Here is a 12,772-nt window from a genome sequence, read left to right as displayed (position 1 = left end):
AGTACTCTCTCATGGTCCGTTCGATTTCTACCAGCCAGCTGCACCTCTCGCAACTCCATGCTTTGCCTTTGGCTCCTAGCCTACTGATCCCTATTGTACTCAGCCATGCTTTGCGGGCTAGCTTTCTCTCCTCTTCTAGATCTGCAATGATAGCGTCTGTTGTCCTGCCACGGTGCTCATATCAGGCATGAGCGTCGTAACTGCTGACCAGCTGTTGAATAGCATCTGGAAAAGCTCCTAAGTTGAATTCCTCGTTAGATCTACGGTCTGAACTTTCTTCTGCCAATGTCGATTTATCGTGCTCCACCAAGCTATCGATCAGGTTCAGTAGACTTGTCAAATTCACTTCGTCGGTGCCCCTTGCTTGGTCCTACTTTTGCGCATTGATGGTTCGTCTATGTCTTGGGTCCTCTCCTACTCGTGGGTTCCTTAAGTGGTTTATCTAGGTGAGTTCCTTCAGTTATTGAATACAATCCTCAATTTATGGCCACTCAATGTGTGTCTCTTTCCCTATGCACTTGTGCTCAATCAGGCTTTCAGTTTCCTTAAGTGTACTTCAAGTGCGAAAATTCAGGGTGAGTGCAGCAACCAGTTTCTAGGCGTCTTACGCACTCTCGCGTTGTTTCGGGCCTAATAGGCTTGTTGGTCAATTTTTTGGCCGTCTTGTCACGGTTTAGGGTTTCTCTAATATGGTGCCTCGTTCATTTCTGGTCCAATCAGGCTTTACAACTCAGGGGTTTGCGTCTAAGTCTCTGGATCTTGCAACTGCCTGCTTCTAGCTGCTAAGTGGTTGCGCCCTACAATCTTGCCTATTCCGTGTGCCAGAATCAAGTTCTGAGCGTCATAAGGGATTTTGAAAGTTTGTGCTACTGAGTCCTAGCCGGGTCAGGTCAAATTTCTGAAAATTTGGTAAAAATCTACACTCGGCCCACAACTGGTCCGAATTGCAGGGTCCGAGTGGGTCACTCGGACGGGCCAAGGCGAATGGGCCGAGGGCCGAATTTGGGACTTGGATAGGGTAGGCTCGGACAAGCCGAGGACTTAGACGAAGTCACTCGAACGAGTTGGCTCGAACGGGCCGAGTGGTCAATTCGGACGAGGTGGCTCGGACGGGCCGAGGCAATCTATCCAAGGGAAGTGGACCAAGGGTCTAATTTGACATGTAGCAGAGGGCCGAATTGGCCCACAGTTCAAATGGTGGACTCGAACGGGCCGAGTAGTTTTGGGCCGAGTGGGCCGATTAGGGTTTTGGCCGAATGGGCCGAATGGTAAGGGGCCGAGGGCCGATTCTGGGACTCGGCCCAGAATTGACCGTTCGGACGGGCCGAGCGCGGCGCATGTCAACAGCGCGAGTTTGATTTCGATCGTTTCTTGTGATTCACTCAATCGTACCAAGCACAAACCTCCAGATCCTACCTAAGGGGGTAAGAGAAGGGATTCATATACCTGGATAGAGTGGTGGGCTCGTCGTTGGTGCGATCGAATCGAATCGGGCGATAGCTCTCTCTCTCTCTCTCTCTCTCTCTCTCTCTCTCTCTCTCTCTCTCTCTCTCTCTCTCTCTCTCTCTCTCTCTCTTGGCCTCTTGGCTCTTATACCCCTTCCCGAGTATGGTGTTGGTGCCCCCAATCACTCACTTGCCAATCTTAGGCATCCCAAGCGGGCTTTTGCCATTTTTTGTACGATTTTTACCCTGTTTTACCCTGTTTTGCAACAATAAACCCTACCCTTTCCCGGTTCGATTTCCTAATCCTAACCTACGCTAAATGCAGCAAGAATCAAAAGCATAAAACTGAAATGATTTTTCTATGTTTCCCAATCATCAAACAAACAAAATAACCTAAAATACTTACTTGTTTTGAAGATCAAAAACACCCAAACTTCTTACCTATCTCAAGCTTCGTTTCGGGGATGAATCCCTTACTTCGATGCTCGATATGAGGCGCGCAAGTGCTCAAGCTTGAATGTGTTGGTCCCGGCAACAGAACCAAAATGTGAAAGCTTTCGCTCAACCACCAAGACCCACGGACCGCTTATTGTTTCAAGCATTCCAAGCGAGCTCTAATGGCTATCTCTCACCTAGCCAACGCACTGTCGATCCTAAAAGTGTAGTGAGCTTACCTTAGTGCCGATATGAGTTGCCTCCTCTCTCACACATGCAGGTAGCTCCACGATCCTAGATGCTAGCTCAAGCATCGTCAAGCCTCCTCCACCTCCAAGCTCCATCCTCCATAGTCGCTCGCGCAAGAAGAGAGAAGAGAAGAGAAGAGAAGAAGAGAAGAGGAGATGGTAAGGAGCTTCACCCTCTTGATCCCTCACTCTCACACACTCACTCCCTCACACTCTCACACTCCCTCTCTCAAGAGCATACACAAGCAAGAAGATGAGAAGGAGAGAATAAGAAGAAGACTCTTGTTGCCGCACACCAAAGAATAATCTCTTATTCACTTTTTGAATTTTATATATACAAACCCTAAAATCCCATGGACACCCATCCCTTTTTTACATGACCGGCCATTGTGGCAATGTCTTTTTTCCATTTCCCTCTTCTAGCCTTGTGTCTCTAGCCTACACCCATCTAATATTTTACAATTGGCACAAGAGGGACCCTGGCGCTCTTTTACAAGAGTTTTTCGAGTTTTTTTAGGCGCCTTTTCATTTAAGGTTGCACTTTTTGCCCTGGTTCATCTTTAGAGGCTGCCTACGTGTCTTTGCTCTTTTTCCATCTTCCTTTTTCTTTTTCATCCATTTTTCCACCATCTCGACTTAGGGTTAACAGATTGGGTAGTACCTTCCAAGTGGTGAATTGACTCAGGCGCTCCATCCATCACACATCCACGAACTCTTCTACACAACAAAGATATGAGGGTAGAGCGACTGCCATTTGCAACGAGAAATAGTGGCATCGCTAATAGCGACGCAAATAGCAACAGTACTCGAACAAAAAAAACGCGGGCCAAAACTCGAGCGCATTATTTTGCGTGCATTCACAAAAAAGAGAGAGAATGGGAGAGCGAGAGGGAGAGCGAACATCTTGCATTTGAGAGGAAGAGAAAGAGAGAAAGGGGGAGAAAGAAGGCTTCTCACCGCGGCCATGAGGGCGAAGAGGAGCAGTCCTCGGGAAGAGGAGCCGCCAAACCCTTCTTCGAGCCTTTCGGTGAGTGCATTTTCCATTCTTTCTTTGCTTTTGTGTTTTCTCTCTCTCTTTTACTTGTTTTTTGTATAATTTGTGTGTATTGAGAGAGGGAGAGGAAATGAGAGAGAAAGAGAGGGAGAGGGAGAGGGAGCGGAAAAGGGAGAGGGAGAGGGAGGAGAGAGAGGAAATGAGAGAGGGAGAGGGAGAGGGAGAGAGGAAAACATTAAACATAATAGGGAAAGAGAGAAAGAGAGGGAGAGGGAGAGGGAGGGAGAGAGAAAGAGAGGGGGAGGTAGAGGAAATGAGAGAGGGAGAGGGAGAGGGAGCGGAAAAGGGAGAGGGAGAGGGAGGAAGAGAAAAAGAGAGGGAGAGGGAGAGAGGGAAACATTAAACATAATAGGGAAAGAGAGAAAGAGAGGGAGAGGAAGAGGGAGGGAGAGAAAAAGAGAGGGGGAGGTAGAGGAAATGGGAGAGCGAGAGCGAGAGCGAGAGCGAGGGAAACATTAAACATAATAGGGAAAGAGAGGGGGAGGGAGAGGGAGAGGAAATGAGAGAGAGAGAGAGAGAGAGAGAGAGAGAGAGAGAGAGAGAGGAAGAGAGAAAAAACATTAAACATAATAGGGAAAGGGAGAAAGAGAGCGAGAGGGAGGGAGAGGAAATGAGAGAGGGAGAGCAAAGAGAGGGAAACATTCAACATAATAGGGAAAGAGAGAGGGAGAGGAAGAGAGGAAAAACATTAAAGATAATAGGGAAAGAGAGAAAGGGAGGGAGAGGAAATGAGAGAGAGAGAGAGGAAGGAAAAAACATTAAACATAATAGGGAAAGAGAGAAAGAGAGGGAGAGGGAGAGGGAGGGAGAGGAAATGAGAGAGAGAGAGAGAGAGGGAGAGAGGGAGAGAGAGAGAGAGAGAGAGAGAGAAAAGGAAATGAGAGAGGGAGAGGAGAGAGAAAAAACATTAAACATAATTGGAAAAGAGAGAAAGAGAGGGTGAGGGTGAGGGAGGGAGAAGAAATGAGGGAGGGAGAGGAGAGAGAAAAAAGAGAGAAAAAACATTAAACATAATAGAAAAAGAGAGAAAGAGAGGGAGAGGAAATGAGAGAGGAAGAGGAAGAGAGAAAAGGAAATGAGAGAGGGAGAGGAGAGAGAAAAAACATTAAACATAATAGAGAAAGAGAGAAAGAGAGAGAGAGGGTGAGGAAGGAAGAAGAAATGAGAGAGGGAGAGGAAGAGAGCAAAAGGAAATGAGAGAGGGAGAGGAAAGAGAAAAAATGAGAGAAGGAGAGGAGAGAGAAAAAGAGAGAAAAAACATTAAACATAATAGGGAAAGAGAGAAAGAGAGGGTGAGGGTGAGGGAGGGAGAGGAGAGATAGAAAATATATTAAACATAATAGAGAAAGAGAGAAAGAGAGGGAGAGGGTGAGAAAGGGAGAGGAAATGAGAGAGGGAGAGAAAGAGAGAAAAGGAAATGAGAGAGGGAGAGGAGAGAAAAGGAAACTAGAGAGGGAGAGGAGAGAGAAAAAACATTAAACCTGATAGGAAAAGAGAGAAAGAGAGGGAGAGGGTGAGGGAGGAAGAGGAAATGAGAGAGGGAGAGAAAGAGAGAAAATGAAATAAGAGAGGGAGAGGAGAACCTGCTAGGGAAAGAGAGAAAGAGAGGGTGAGGGTGAGGGAGGGAGAGGAAATAAGAGAGGGAGAGGAAGAGAGAAAAGAAAATTGTGGTTGTTGTAGTAGTAGTTGTTTTTTTTCTTTTCTTGTTTATTGTTGTTTAGTTTTCTTGTTTTTTGTAGTAGTAGTAGTAGTAGTAGTAGTTTTTTCTTCTTTTTTTGTTTATTGTAGTAGTAGTTGTTTTTTTTTCTTCTTCTTCTTCTTCTTCTTTTCTTATTTATTATAGTGGTAGTGGTAGTGGTAGTGGTATTGGTAGTCGTAGTCATAGTCGTGATTGTGGCCATGGTCATTGTTTTTTCTTTTTTTCTTGTTTATTATACTGGTAGTGGTAGTGGTAGTCGTGATCATAGTCGTAGTCGTATCTGTGGTCATCATCATCATCGTCCTCGTTATCATAGTTATAGTCGTACTCGTGGTCCTGGTCATGGTCATGGTCGTGGTCATAGTCATGGTTGCGGTCGCGGTCGCGGTCGTGGTCGTGGTAGAGGTAGTGGTAGTCGTAGTCGTAGTGGTGGTCGTAGTCGTGGTTATGGTCATGGTCGTTGTTTTTTCTTCTTTTCTTGTTTATTGTACTAGTGGTAGTGGTAGTCGTGGTCGTAGTCGTGGTCGTGGTCATAATCGTGGTCGTCATCCTCGTCCTCGTCGTCATATTCGTAGTCGTAGTGGTGGTTGTGGTCATGGTCATGGTTGTAGTCGTCCCCGGCCATTACAAAGTCAAAAATATGGACGTGTATCTTCATCCATTAGTCGATGAGCTTAAGAGTTTGTGGGAGGAGGGGGTCACTATGCAAGATATGAGCAAGCGCGATGGTCAACGGTCCACCAATATTCAAGCCATTCTCATGTGGACAATGCATGATTTTCCGGGATTCGAAGAGTGCTCACATAAATAGGCTTCTGTTCTCGTTGGTCATATCTATCATAGCTCGTTCAAGTTTGTACACTGGTGGATAGAAGTGTTGGAACAGGTCTGATTACCTCATGTTATCATGCATGTCCATTGTGCGGGCCACAATTAGACTCCCGAAGGTCACAAACCATGAAGAAGATGGTATATCAAGGACACACCGCTTTCTTTCCAAAAGTCATGAACTCAGGGAAGATTTTCTTGGACGACCTCCAACACATATGAATGCCGCAAGCTGGCACGAGCTAAAAATGGTCCACGAGGAGTCACATCCAAACGAAATGCGACGGTTCTCAGTTTTCTACGAGTTGCCATATTGGACCCACTTACAGATCAACCTGTCCATATACGATGGATATTCTTCTTGGAGCGCTTCATGAAAACCTTGAAAGGCTTTGTGCGACAACGAGCTCGGCTAGAAGGTAGCATGGCTGAAGGTTGGTTGGTGTCTGAGACGCTAGTGCATATTTCACAATGGCTACCTATGGTGGATCCAGACAACAAAATGCTATGGTCAATGAAGAATGATGATAGACTGACCAGAGATGTGATGGTTGGAAATGGGATAGAAAAAAGAATGGATGCTGCAATGGAGAAGAAGGTGAATCGCTTTTGTATGTTGCACCATGCCTCTATGGAGACGTGGCTCGCCAGGTACCAGCAAGCTAGGCAAGATCGAGACGAAGCACGATCTAAATTTTGACATAGTACGTGCCATCGACCGATTCGATATCCCAAGGGCATGGAGGAGATGCGGCAGTTCATGTCAACACGATGGTTGCATGGAGCTTTGACCGTAGCGTCTCACAAAGGGGCAAAGGTCTAGATCATGGGAATTCTCGAGGGGATGTAGTCCAAAGGTGATGAGGTGTTTAGGATTTGTCGTATCTATATTTTATATGTAACAACTAATTTGAGTGTTTCAATGTACAATAAAAAATATATAGTGCAGCTAATCCCGCGGATGGCATTTTTACATGGAGCGTATTGACAAAATGCGCTCCACAATGGACTGTGGTATCATGGCAAGGTTCGAGCAAGAGAGCCAGTGATGAGCAACAGATCCAAACACGGTTATAGATGAGATGGAGTATTTTGGGAACTTGCAAAGTATTGTTACGGTGGATTACCGTAGCTTCTTCATGATACTATTCGATGTGCAGTGGTTCAAAGTGGTACTTGAAAGAGCTTAAGCAACAATTCGACGACATCCATCTGGATTTCTTGAAATAGATTCCGAAAAAAAATTGACCAATTTGCGCAACACCTTTGTGTTTTACCGACCCATTGTGAACAGGTGCATGAACTCATTTTTTTGTTAATTGTATTATGACATGGTACATGTCACAATAGTTTAATCTCTCTTGTACGTGTTTATGAACATGTAATTGTCTATCCAAACCTTTGGCAACCTCAATGGTTGTATATTGTACCTTTAGCTCCCCTAAGTACGAGAGTATATTATCAAAGCGATATTTCGAGCATTGATGAGGACAATATGCAAATACAGGGGTCGGTATTGCAAGGGGTGGAGGCCACCGAAAGCTTGGAGCATATAGAGGAGCCAGCATTAGGTAACAATGATGGAATTATAGTAATCCAAGAATTCTTTGAGAAAAAGGTGGACTTATTCTTTTGTGGTGACATGTCTATCGACCTTCCAGTGTATGTGAAGTTGTGTCAGGAGATTGACATGGGACCATAGGATACTTCATACTTGGAGCATCCACTTACTCAATTCGTTAACTAATCGCTTATAAGGGTACATAAGATATGCATTTTAAGTGAGATCATTTTTTTAAGATTTATATTACTGTGCTTTGTATGATTTAAATTGATTATGCCACTACAACAAAAAGGCTCCATAGACGCGCTTGTAGACGCAATATTTGAACTATGTTAAAAAATATCGGGCGCGTTTATTACCGCTTTTACTGTCGCGTCCAAAATTTCGCGTCTAAAAGCGCGCTTATAGTGAAACCTACACATGCATATAGATGCACCTATGGATGTGCTCCGTAAATATGTAATCATATTTATAAAAAAATAGATATATTCATATTCTGCATCTATACACTCGTGTAACTACATGTCTATAAAGGCATGTACTCTGCAATTTTTTTACGATAATAGACGCACATTTTTCCTGTAATTTAGATGCACTGATAGACGTGCAAAACAGAGGCATGAAAAAAAACCATTGTACTGAAAACAAAACAATGTATATAGAACATGAAATTTTATATATATAGATTAAACATTTTTACCTAATGAGTTCTAGTTCTTGTGACCTCAAGCATGGTCATGGTCGCAAGCACTCGCTCAAAGTAATACATATCAAAAATGAAAACTACAAACCAAGGGGAGGCATGCATGCATGGGGCTCCTCTACATCTCCTCACAAGAGGCATCATCTTCACTACCACCCCACCGCTGCCAATGCCACTGCCGCTGCCACCACCGCTACTACTAGTCCCCCCTTCGTTATCCTCAACTGCATCAGGGTTCACCTACACAAAGGATTAAGGTATATAAATACCATTACAAATAATAAATTAGAGTTACCTATACTTTTCATATAAAAAATAAAACATACCTCTTCTGGTTGTGAAATCCTCATGGCACGATTATATTGCTCCTCCATGATGAGTCCCTCCCCGTAGAAATGCTGCCAAGTGCACGCCTAGTTATGACCTCAACGGTAGCCTACCTCACTAGAAGTAGGCATCCTATCAACTATATGATACTACAAAACAATTTGAACATACAACGTATTAGAACACACTACATAATGAATTGAAACAAATTACAAAATTTAATTTAAAAAAAGAAATCAAATAACACTTACAAACTCAGCCTCCCATGACTCCCTGCCACCCGATCCATAATGCGACGATCCCATGATTGCCATCTAGATATGTCGCGCCTCTGCACGCTGGTGACTTGTCATTTTCTCTGCTACTCTCTTCTTGGCCTCTTTCCACTCCCTCCGGTGGTAATTGGGCGGTTGGCCATATCCAGGGCACCCCTGCTCTTGTCTCCGCAATGACTCCTCGGCACGCGTCATAAGGTGAGACCTCTTGTTATAAAGCACGTCTCTCACCTTTGACCGTCCCCAATCATCTGAGAATCGTGAATTCTTGGGATTAGGGTACCTTCTATGTACTGTCCGCAGTACCTGTTGCCACAAACTATTTTTTTGGTGCTTGAAGGAAATCATACAATCTTTGTATATAGCATGCACGACACTCCTCAACTAGGCTATCACTTCCCTCCCCTCAAGGTTATGCAAGATACCACCAACATCAGTGACAGAGTAGTACATTTGTGGAGGCTCACCTCTCTCATTTCCTGGTGAGGGTGATCGAGAGCCACCTCCTAGGCAACCCCCACAAATCCCTCGACCTCCTTGTCCTCCCGCACGACTCCCCCTTCTCCCTCGACAGGCACTATCCTCTACCTCACTCGATGCACGTGCTTATGCATATGCACGTGCTTTGGTCGATCCATGTACTTCAGCTGATCCCTGTGCATTAGCTGATCTATGTGTATGCATAGTGCGTGGAGTACCTGTTAGTAGAGGTGTACCAAGGTCTGGTGTGCCAAGGTTTGGTCAGCAGTGCTAGGAAAATATGTGATAGGTGTCCCAGACATGACACTAAAAACCTCCTCTGCAATGGAAGGGCAACCAAGATAACTGGTCATCACCCCCATGAATTGCTCCTTGTTCGAAAAACCTCCAAAAAAGCTAATAATACCTCTAGAAAACTCCGCTAAGGTGTTGTTCATGCGTTCCAAATCAGGATCAGTGCTGGAAGATCCAGGATTCCACATCTACACAAGAAAAAATCCATTACTACCCTGTGCAAATAAAACATATTACATGCTGTGTCTATACCCGCGTTTGTCAGCGCATCTATTCCTGCGTCTATATCTGTGTCTACACTGTCATCTAGACGCACTGACAGATGCGCATAGTTGGACCATATTTTGTAAACTGTTATAAAAAATGCGCAAAAAAACCTCCATAAATGGCAGTCTTTAGCATGTAAAGAGAGAGAGAGAGAGAGAGAGAGACAAACAAACAAAGAAAGCAAAAAAGATTGAGAGAGAGAAGAAGAACTCACCTTCTTTGCTTGTTCCAACGAGTGGCGGCTAGGTTGCAAGCTCCTTATCCTCCTTCTCCCTTCCCTTGGTAGGTTGCTTGAATCTTCTTCTCTTCCTTGCTGTTTGGCTCTTGTTCTTTACTCTTTGGCTCTTCCTTCGTCCTGTCCTCTTTTTACTCTTATTTCCTTCCCTCATTGTCTTCATGAAGTGATAGATAGAGATTATTAGTGATGTCGAGCTCGAACTACAGAAAACGCGCAAAAAATGCAGAAAGCACTGTTTGAAAAGAAAGCCACAACTTTTTTTACTTTTTTTAATATTTTTGTGGCACGTCTGTAAGCGCGTATAATTGTGCATGTATATGCGCAGATAAGACATATTACACGCGCTGATAGACGCGCAGTTACAATTAAACTGATTAGATACTAGCTTTTGGTTGTTTTTGGATCAACATGACTTTCCTAGTCTTTCAATATCAAAATGTTTGCATCCATGTTGTAAGTATCAATGCATTTAAGGAATTTGATATATATACCAAATGAAATCATATATGTCATTATGATTCAGGTGTAATTATATCATCATCTTCTACTAGTATGAGACATGCGGTCAACAAACAGTACATCCTCCAGTGAGGATGAGACATTGCGTCTTCACAATCGAGATGCTTGGCTACGACGGAAAGTCAAATGTATGTGTGATCATTGTCGAGGATGTTTTTTTCAAGCATGTCGAATCACAATGTCACACCTCAGCATGTGCGGAGAGTGGAACCAAGAAAAAGACCTAGTAATTTTTACTGCTTCATTTACACAAATATTATTGGTCTATGTTGCATCTTCACCATTAAACTAAACCTCCTTTTCTTTATTGAGTATGATGCGGTACCACATCCTCAAATGGTCCCTCCAGGGTGTCGAGGGGCTGCGAAGCGTCGACGTGAGGAGGCAGAGTCCTCAAGAAGAGTAGAGGCTGATGACGACGATAGCAACCCTCTTCAAATGCCCCATCAAGTTTTGAAGGAAGAGATTTTGGACAACATGGTGCACGATTTATTTTTCCATGAGGTTCGAGGGGAGGGACAAATGACCTGTTACACTTAGCATCGAAAACTCCATTGTACGAAGGTTGCACCTACTCCGTTCTACGTGCATCTCTCGAGATACTAAACTTACAAACCATTTATGGATGGAGTAATGCTAGCTTGAATGCATTATTGAAGTATGTATCATTTGATATTAATTCATAAATGGTCACAAATGCTTATTGTCACAAATGCTTATGGTCACAATATATGCAGGTTATTGTCACAAATGGAAATAAATTATCAACTAGAAGGGAGCAAGCAAGGCATTTCTTGACATCTCTTGGAGGTCTCGATTACATTAAAATCCATGCATGTGTCAATGATTGCATCTTTTTCGTGGGGAACATGCATCTGCACGACAGTGTCCTATTTGTGGTGAACTAAGATATAACTAGGAGATGAAATCAATGGATGTGTCTCGTAAGGTTTTGTGACATTTTTCTATTATTCCATGTATTCAACTTATGTTTAAGTGTGAATCTATTGCGAGACCCATGTCATGGCATGCTAGTTACCATTCAAGTGATGGAAAGTGGAGAATTCCTTCATACACACCAGCTTGGCAACACGTAGACAATTTGTGGCCTACTTTCAAAGAAGAGCCCAAAAATTTGAGATTTGGTCTAGGATTAGATGGAATAAATCCATTTGGCATCAAAAGCACCTCATATAGTGTATGGCCAGTGGTATTGGTGAACTATAATATCCCTCCGTCCATGGCAATAAGAAAAGGACATGTAATGTTGTCCCTTTTGATTCCTGAAAAACACAAAGTAAAAAACATGGACGTTTACTTAGAGCCTTTGATCGAGGAGCTAAAAATGCTATGGAGAGGCATTGAGGTGCAAGATGTGAGTGCATCATTGTCCTCTAGAGATTTCACTTTAAAGGGCATGTTGTTGTGGACAATGCATGAGTTTCCAGGCTATGGAGAGTGTTCAGGTAGTTGCATACTCTATTTTATTCATTCTTACCCTTAATCAAATATATGTCATCATTAACCCACTTGTTTTTACAAGTTTAACTACATCAAGATATCATGCATGTCCAATTTGCGGTCCCTCTCTGGTTTCTTCTAGACCGACACGCTTGAAGAAGGTTATCTATGACAATCATCATCGTTTTCTTCCTATTGACGACCCTAAATATGCACCCCCCACTAATGGAAGAACTCCACAATCTCTAACCATTCAAGATTGGAAGGACACTTGAACACACGCCAATGATCATCTTCCACTCGGCATGAGTCGATAACTAGTTTACTTCTTTTGTCTGTCTTTAAAGTACACTCCATTATGAGAATAAGAAATAATATATTTTTTGTGCCTTAGATTATCTATATTTTTTCGTCTCCCATATTGGACTGAACTCAAGATCAATCACCTGTTGGACGCCATGCATATATTCAAGAATGTTGCCTGCACATTATAGAATCACTTAATCGGGGATCATGACTCTATCAATGTAAGTGAGGATTTACGTAGCATTGGACGTATGAGATGAGCTTGGCAACACATCGGACCCGAAGGAAAGATCGAGTTACCGCGTGCACCTTGGATGTTGTCAAAGACCGAAGAAAATATGGTGAAGCAGTAGATATGTAGCTTTCAAACTCCCACATGATATATGAGATGCCTCAAGGGATCCTTCATAAAGAAAAAGAAAAGAGGTGTAGAGCAATTATCCAGTTTAAAGTCTAACGATTGGCACAAAATGATTCAAGTAAGGATTTTCATAGCCATAAATATATTAATTAGTGGAGTAACTATGTAGACTAAGTAACAATGTATGAATATTTACATACAGTTCATCCTTCTTACTAGCATATCCCATTGTGTTTCAAAAGATGTGAGTGATATCATTTACAAGATG

The sequence above is a fragment of the Lygodium microphyllum genome, chromosome 18 (genome assembly GCF_053477565.2).
Source record: "Lygodium microphyllum isolate KBCC chromosome 18, Lygodium_microphyllum_v1.1.10, whole genome shotgun sequence".
NCBI classification, from domain to species: domain Eukaryota; kingdom Viridiplantae; phylum Streptophyta; class Polypodiopsida; order Schizaeales; family Lygodiaceae; genus Lygodium; species Lygodium microphyllum.
This window is presented reverse-complemented; position numbering follows the sequence as displayed.